The 7,466-nt window shown below is 35.4% G+C and overlaps 1 long non-coding RNA gene and 1 pseudogene across 2 annotated transcripts; both read right to left on the bottom strand.

The window, feature by feature from the left end:
• Nucleotides 1-1,420: 1,420 nt before the first annotated feature.
• LOC112747151 (protein NDR1-like) lies at nucleotides 1,421-2,372 on the bottom strand (annotated as a pseudogene).
• Nucleotides 2,373-4,825: 2,453 nt separating this feature from the next.
• LOC112750655 (uncharacterized) lies at nucleotides 4,826-6,841 on the bottom strand. 2 transcript variants are annotated; one of them, XR_011873045.1, is made up of 4 exons: nucleotides 6,724-6,841; nucleotides 6,370-6,652; nucleotides 6,185-6,289; nucleotides 4,826-5,437 (listed from the first exon to the last, which is right to left on the bottom strand). It is a non-coding gene; the product is annotated as an uncharacterized lncRNA (long non-coding RNA). The 2 variants fall into 2 exon arrangements; XR_003175956.3 differs by having other exon boundaries at nucleotides 6,370-6,773.
• Between the last annotated feature and the right edge of the window lie 625 nt (nucleotides 6,842-7,466).

Raw genomic sequence — 7,466 nt, 5'->3', positions numbered from 1 at the left:
TGTGGCTACTTCTTACACTCTGAATTTGCGTGGCAATTTATCTTCTTCTCATGATTTTACTTGATAAAGTTTCTATGGTTGCTTGTTACATTTAATTCTACAAAAACTTAATGAGAAATTATTTATCCTTCTAATTTATAAACAAAGAAACTAACGAGTGATTTTTATGTTCTCACTATTTAGAAATAAGGAGAATATTTAGGAAGATGTTCAGGAAGATATATCATTACTGAATTGTAATTGGTATGGTTTCTAAGTTTGGGTTCTCTTTCTTCAATTCATGAAATTACCAACCTAGTTTATGAGGTTCCGAATTTCAGTTAGATATGCTAAATGTGACTGGCATGATTAGGCTAAATGCATATTCTAGCATTCATATATCATTCACAAATTTTATTTTCGGATTTTCTGTGCATCATATCAACTTGCTTAGGACTCATCTTGTCATGTCTTGCTACAAAAAGTTGAAGAAGCACCAAACAAGGCTTGAGGTTGTTACTCCATAGAAGCGATATACCAGTTGCTTAATAAGTTTTCCTACTTAGATTTAGTTATAGGTATTGTGTTATTTACCGTTATGGTATTTCTATTACCATGCAAATTATCATCAAAGTTTTTAGCATTTTGTAGATTAGAAGCTTGGCTGCTGGGTTTGAATTTTAACTTTAATTAAACTCTTTCATAACATGATATTCGTCAACCATATTGTATGCCCTTTGGTACATATTGGTACATATGAGACGAATTCTTGTAAGTTGGAATTGATCTACCTTTGATATTATTTGTGATACACAACTAAACATATGCATTAACACTAGAATATGTTTAAATAAACATTTTATTATAATGAAAAAGGAAGTTATTTTTATATTTTTTTATTTATATAAAACCGGTTTTATCGGTTCAACCAGTAATTTATCGGTTGAACCGATAAACCAGTGAACTAATAACATGACCGATTTTATTACCAGTTCGGTTCTTACAACTATGCATCACGGCCTACAATTCCTTGATTGCTAGTCAATGATGAACTCCAACATTTAATAATGAATGTAACGGCATCCAAAATAATGAAATATCCAGCAGCAGCATCACCAAAAATGTGATCATACTACAAACACAATATACTATCCACCCTCTTACTCATCGAATGACTTTGGCATTCTCATCAACAACTTTGATGAGAATAACACCAAAGTCACCATTATCAAATCATCTTACAACTGAGTATCAAGTATCAACAAAACATACACCAACAATCTTCCTTGTGATTTAGCACCATTGATTAATGCCAGAGTTCCTATTTTCACTCCATCATTGATTAGTCAAACTGCACGCATTAATGTATAGCAATATACAAGTGCATAAGGTAATAGTTGACAATGAATGCAGACTGGGAACAGAACTAATGGCAGTGAAATGAATACTAACCGCTAAAGTAAATAATTAATGTTCCATTTTTTGGGTTTACATGACACAATGATGAATGAATAAAACAAGAGAGTCTACGTGAGGGGGAAAAATGGCAGTGAACTTTAAGTTTCAGTGTTTCACTGCTTTTTAAAAATAAATAAATAAATAACTAAATTAAATTAATTTAAATAATTCCTCCAATAAAAATACAGACTAGTGAAGTCAAGTCAAGTCAAGTCAATGAGTGCGCATTATCCACGCAACTAGGAATAGCGGAAGAAGCGCACGATAGCCTCCACAGAACTCTGGTGCGCCGTTCACGATCCTCGGTGGCTCGTTGCCAAGCCTCACCGGTTTCGGATACACCTTCACACCCCCATTGTTAATTTCCGCATTTGCCCCTCCCCACATACCGTGTCGCTTCGGGTACCAAAACAAGATCTTGTACTTCACCGCGGTCGCAAAATCCACCTGAAAATACACATTCCCGTCCATCCCCGCCGCCGGCGTAAGGTTTCCGACGAAGGAGGCAGAGCTAGGCTTATGCGCCTTCTTCTGGCGACCCTGGTAGAAAGGAGAGACGGCGGTGGAGTTGGCGCGTGATATTTTGGGAGAGGAAGACGGAGATGTTGACCCGAACGGCATCGTATTTGATCCCTTTGTCTTTGTTAGGGTTCATGAACTTTATTTTGAATAAAACGGTGTCGTTTTTGTTGTTGATAGAAGGGATCTGTTGAGGGCAGGAACGTAAATTGACTCGAGATAGAATTTTGGTTGGTCAACACAGAGGGAGAGCCAGAAGAAGAGGGCGGTGAGGCCCATGGTTATTATGAAGCTGAAGCAGCATGAGCAGCAGCTGTGTTGCTCCGCCATCTGCCGTGGTGGGGGTGGTGGTGATACCGCCAGGAGTCGAGAGAGAGAAAGAGAGGGAAGGAAAAAATGTAGAGATAGAGTTTTGACTGTTGAGTGCATCCCGGTTTCTTTATTAGGGGATGCTCCCATAAAGTTACTGAAAATGAATTTTTATAAAGACGCCTACGTGGCATCATATTATTAGACGTTTTTAGTGAACCGATTTTTTTAAAATTTTTTAATTAACCAAATTAAAATCAATTTTAATATTCTAAAATTCGGCCAGACTGACCGGTCTAACTGGTTCAATAAAAAACCGATTTGAAAAATAATCTGGTCCACTTTCCAAACCCACCCCTTTCCCTTAACAAGTAACACCCGCACATTTCCTTCCCCAATACGTGAATCATATATCACTATCACCTGAAGTCTGAACCCATAGCACCTTCCAAACTCACCCTACTAAAACCCTAAGTTCTCCCTGCAACTGTTCTGTCGCGGTGCCGCCGCCGTCCGTGCTGTCGGCGCCTCTACTTCCTCTCTCGTAGTTCGGCGTCCTCCTTCCCCCTGTCCCCGTCCTCACTGGATTCTCTCGAACTTGGAGCAGCTCGCCGCTGTGTTGCCACTCGCTGTCGTCTCACCGGGTGCCGTCCATGTCGTCGTCGAAGGTTAGCGGCACTGCCTTCACTTCGGTTCTTCTCTTCCTTTTATGCCCTGTTGTTGGCTTTTGAATGTGACCTTGTTGATTTTTGAATGTGAAACTGTGACTGGGTTAATGGAAAATCAAATAATTGATTTTGTGCTGTTGCTCTTTTTTTAATTCCTGAAGCTTTTGTTGAAATTTTCTTGCTGCTGCTAAAAATAGAAATCAAATCATTACTAAAATTTTTGTTTAGCTTTATTGATTTCAGGTTTAGTGTGATTAAGGATTACTTGTTACTGATTTGTAACGATTGTTGCTGAATGCTAAAAATGAAAATCAAATCAAGTGTTGTTTGCCTGAATCTCTTGGTCTCAGTTTGTATGTCCATGAAGGGCTTCTTCAGCATTGCACACCACATGCTTGATTGAATGCCTATGTAATGTTTTGCATTTTATTTATGTGTTGTATCTACTATAAAGATTAAATTGCGAAAATGTTAGGCACATTGTTCTTGGATGAGGCACTTTTGGCTATATTTTGATGCTTGTTCAACTTACAATTCATTAGCACATTGATTTTGTTGTTTTGTCAACACCTATAGGATTTCTATGTTCATAATTCTTGAATTTTGGGTGAATCCTCAATTTGTGTGCATTTAATTTGTTGTTTTCTACAAGTAAAGAACCTTCACCGACAGAATGTTATCTACTAAAAAAAATGAAAATAGCTAACAACTTTGAGTATGCTTTATTTTTTGTTCTGGAAAAGAAGGATGGTATTTCAAAATTTATATAGGTTCCAATGAACAACATGTTCTAATAGATAAAGCATAATCCTAAGATGTAAGCTTATGACAGTACTGATGTAAGCATGGTCTGAGTAAATTGGTGCCATCTTCATTTGTCCACTATAGACATTTTAACATAGAGCAATACTTGAGATGCCAAATTTCCAAGGTCCCATCCACTTTAGGTAATTTGGGTTTGTAGCTTCTATCTATTTCTTTCCAGTAGCCCACCACTTGCCAATAACTGCTGGATGCCCCTCATAATTTTTTGTTCCTGGAGTTTTGAGTTATCACAGATAAAGCACTGTCTTTGTGATGAAAAAAGAAAAATTTTAATAACTCCATTTATTTATTCCTTTGAGAAACTGCTTTTAGATGGGCTTTCTGCTTTGCTTCTAGTATATTTTATGTTGGTCCTTGTTTTCAAGTTTGGATATGATCTTGCAGGGAAGATGATAAATGCTATCTTTTTATGGTCATCCTTTTTCTGTTCAAGTCGATACAAGCTCGCTTTGTCAATTGGCACATAGCAAATAGAGAAATCCAAGATTTTTCTCTCTTTTTGTCCGGATTCAGATGCTTTTTGGGCTCATGAACCTGGTTTATGATAGCAAATAGGAGGAAAGAAGTATTAGAATGTGAACATGGATGTTAAGCTTTTTGACAAACCCATTGCTTAGAAGGAGGCTTTGTTTCGTCGTGGTTTTGAGTCATGCTGTGTAAATACATTTAGAGATATGTATAGGAGAATCAATCAAGTACAAATCTGTAGCTTTGCTTCATTGTAAAAAATCAGAGAGTACAGCTTCAATGGATAATTTAACAAAGTCTTTAATTGTAATTAACTTTTTTATGACTTTATTATGTGTTTATAATCTCAATGATGTAATCTTGAAAATTTTGTTTACAAGAGAATGATGCATGCCGTTCCAACCAAATCTCTAACTAATTAACTATCATTTCTCTCTCACAGAATCTAGTGGCTAAGACTTCAATTGAATACAAGTTATAAAACTTTGGGCAGAAATATAATTCCATATGATCCTATGCAACATTGTATATCAGAGAGTAAAATTACAGTGAATACCGCTTGAATGAACAGAGATTACCCAAAGAAAACAAGTTGTCGATTAACAAGAGTAATTGGAATTAATAAGATACATTCAATACTCAGCAATATATTCCAGATTTCCAATGTTACTTTTCCCCCAAAGTTGACTACAATTAAATCCCAGCGAAACCAACCACAGTAACACAACCATCCAGGTTTCTGCACTCAATAAAAGTAAGACAACTTTATTTGTATATCTGACATGTAAAACTGTCCCATGGTTGCCACTTACCCAGCTTGAGTGAAAGTGGAGATTCAGCATTTGAACTCACATAACTTGCCATATTAACAGTGACCTCTCCAAGGATACTAGACCTTGATGGTCCCTGTTAAGCCACATCATAATTCAAACAAACTTCTAACTGATAAAGAAACATCTTAACTACAAAGTAGAATATACACAATAGGAAAAGCAAACAGCAATAGTATCAGCACCATGGCAACAATAAGCTTGAGGAGACATTCATCAATCTCCTTGGAAGAATTATCTCCTGGAAACAATACAAATTCTGAAAAAGAATCTGACCACTGACAACTCCCATATTGCACCAGCACCTTGCTTGACTTTGCAATAGCTTTACCACTTTCTACCGAAACAACAGAAACAAAGAGCTTCCCATCCCTTGGGTACCTACAAACAAGAGAATCAGCATTTGTTATTATTAACAGAACCATCTATTTCCTTTATTTCCCCGCACACTGAATTACTATTTAAAACAATTCTAAAATCAACATACAACTTTTTTAGCAGCAAAATTTGGATATAAAGAGTATAATTTTGGTGATTTAAACATTTCCCCCCTTGATTACAACTACTTTAGAACTTAAAGATAAGTCATCTTTGCTTACTTTTAACATGTCACTGTAGTCATTCAATATTATGATTTATCCCACTGCTTAGTATTATTTTATTAATAATGTGAACAAAAATATGTATGAACACTTGTTATTCATATCAAACCAACAACCCGATCCGCTACTTGCATTTGATAAAACATTCAAGTCTCAAGGATTCTATATTATAGCTCAACAGAACAACTTCACTTTAGTTCACCTTAATTAATTATCATCCATTTCCAAAATACTAAACTTCTTCACATAATAAATTTCATCATCTTTGATAAAATTCAACAAATAAAGCACTAGTTTTTGCTGTTTCTAAATTACAATAGTAGGATCTAAGATTCTGAGGCTTGCATTGCAAATTGCGCACCAAACGCATAATCAATTCATCACCGCGGATCAACAATTGCGAACATACGAAGCGTATTAAGCTAACGTGAAAAAAAAAACAGAACTCTACTTCACACACTATTGCATTAGCATTTATCAATGTAAATGGAAGAATAAGGGAAAAATAAAAATTAAATTAAATTACCTGAAGAGCCTTAAAATGAGAGAATCAGAACTCAAATCTTGTATCAGCTGCAGATTTCGAATAAGCCTTGTTCTTACTCAACCGAAACATCCTCTCGTCTCTCTTCTGAATCACACTCGCGTTCATAATCGGTAACTGGTAAGGTTTCATGTGATTAATCGTAATGAATGGAATACAATACTTACCATTCCACGTTTCTTGGTGACTGCTTGTGCTTCGGTTCAAGGGTGTCGGAAGAGTACCCGTATGGATTGTGCGTTACAGCCACACCAGGATTCACCTGTGTTGATTTGCTTGAAATATGTCTATGTATGTTCCTATGGCTCCAGAGTAACATCTTCCACCAGAGTCTCTTACTTCCAGAAGGAAGAACTTGGCTTGAGGAATGCCTTCTCAACATAACTCTATTAGCACTGCAATGAGTCATCACAGACCTGGGCCTTTCAAGATTAGTAGCCACTTTACCTGCTGTAAGTTAAGTTCCTGTAAATTCTCGAAAGATTGCGACTTTGAATTTGGGAATTGATGAATTGTATTACCGAGAACATCCCTTCTTTCCAGGTTTGAGCATGATCGAGTGAGTTTGGGGGAATCTCAGAAGGCTGCAAATTATTTCACCATTTCACCGATAGGCTTGAATTTGGGCTTGGACAGGATAATGGATTAGGGTTAGAATTATTTTTTTATAGGGGTTTAATTGTATTTTTAAATTATTAAGAATTTAAATGTTTGTAAAATTAAAAATTAAGGATATATTTGTTTTTTTATAAAAAATTTAAATATAACTCGGTTTATATTGTGTAAATTGATCGAAACAAACCGAATCTAATAATTATAATACGGATAATTAGGTTTATTATTTTTCTTTAATAAATCGATTTTATTCTGAACTATTAAAAAATAGCTTATTAACCGGTTTAATAGAGATGTCCAATCATACTATGACACCTATGAACGTCTTTAAATAAAGACATTTTTTGTGTCTTTATGTAAGTGGTCTCCTTCTTTATTTGCTGCAGCTTTTTATTTTTATTTTTGTTAACGGCTTCCTTAAAGAGAATATATACGGACCGAGAATCAAATTTAAAAGAAATTGCAAAATTTTATTTTATTTTATTTTTTTATTCAAAGTTTATAATTTCTGACCAACTTTGTTTAGTTTTGCTTTCTTTTTGTTCATTGTGTTTAAATATTCTATGTCTTATTTAACATTCCCTACTTAATTAATATTTACGAAAATAAATTGTAGTTTAAATGGCTCCTAGATTCCCCCTTTTTTCCC

Source organism: Arachis hypogaea, chromosome 15 (genome assembly GCF_003086295.3).
Source record: "Arachis hypogaea cultivar Tifrunner chromosome 15, arahy.Tifrunner.gnm2.J5K5, whole genome shotgun sequence".
In the NCBI taxonomy this organism is placed as follows: domain Eukaryota; kingdom Viridiplantae; phylum Streptophyta; class Magnoliopsida; order Fabales; family Fabaceae; genus Arachis; species Arachis hypogaea.
Note: the sequence above shows the minus strand (reverse complement) of the source record. Positions and strands in the feature narration are given on the sequence as shown.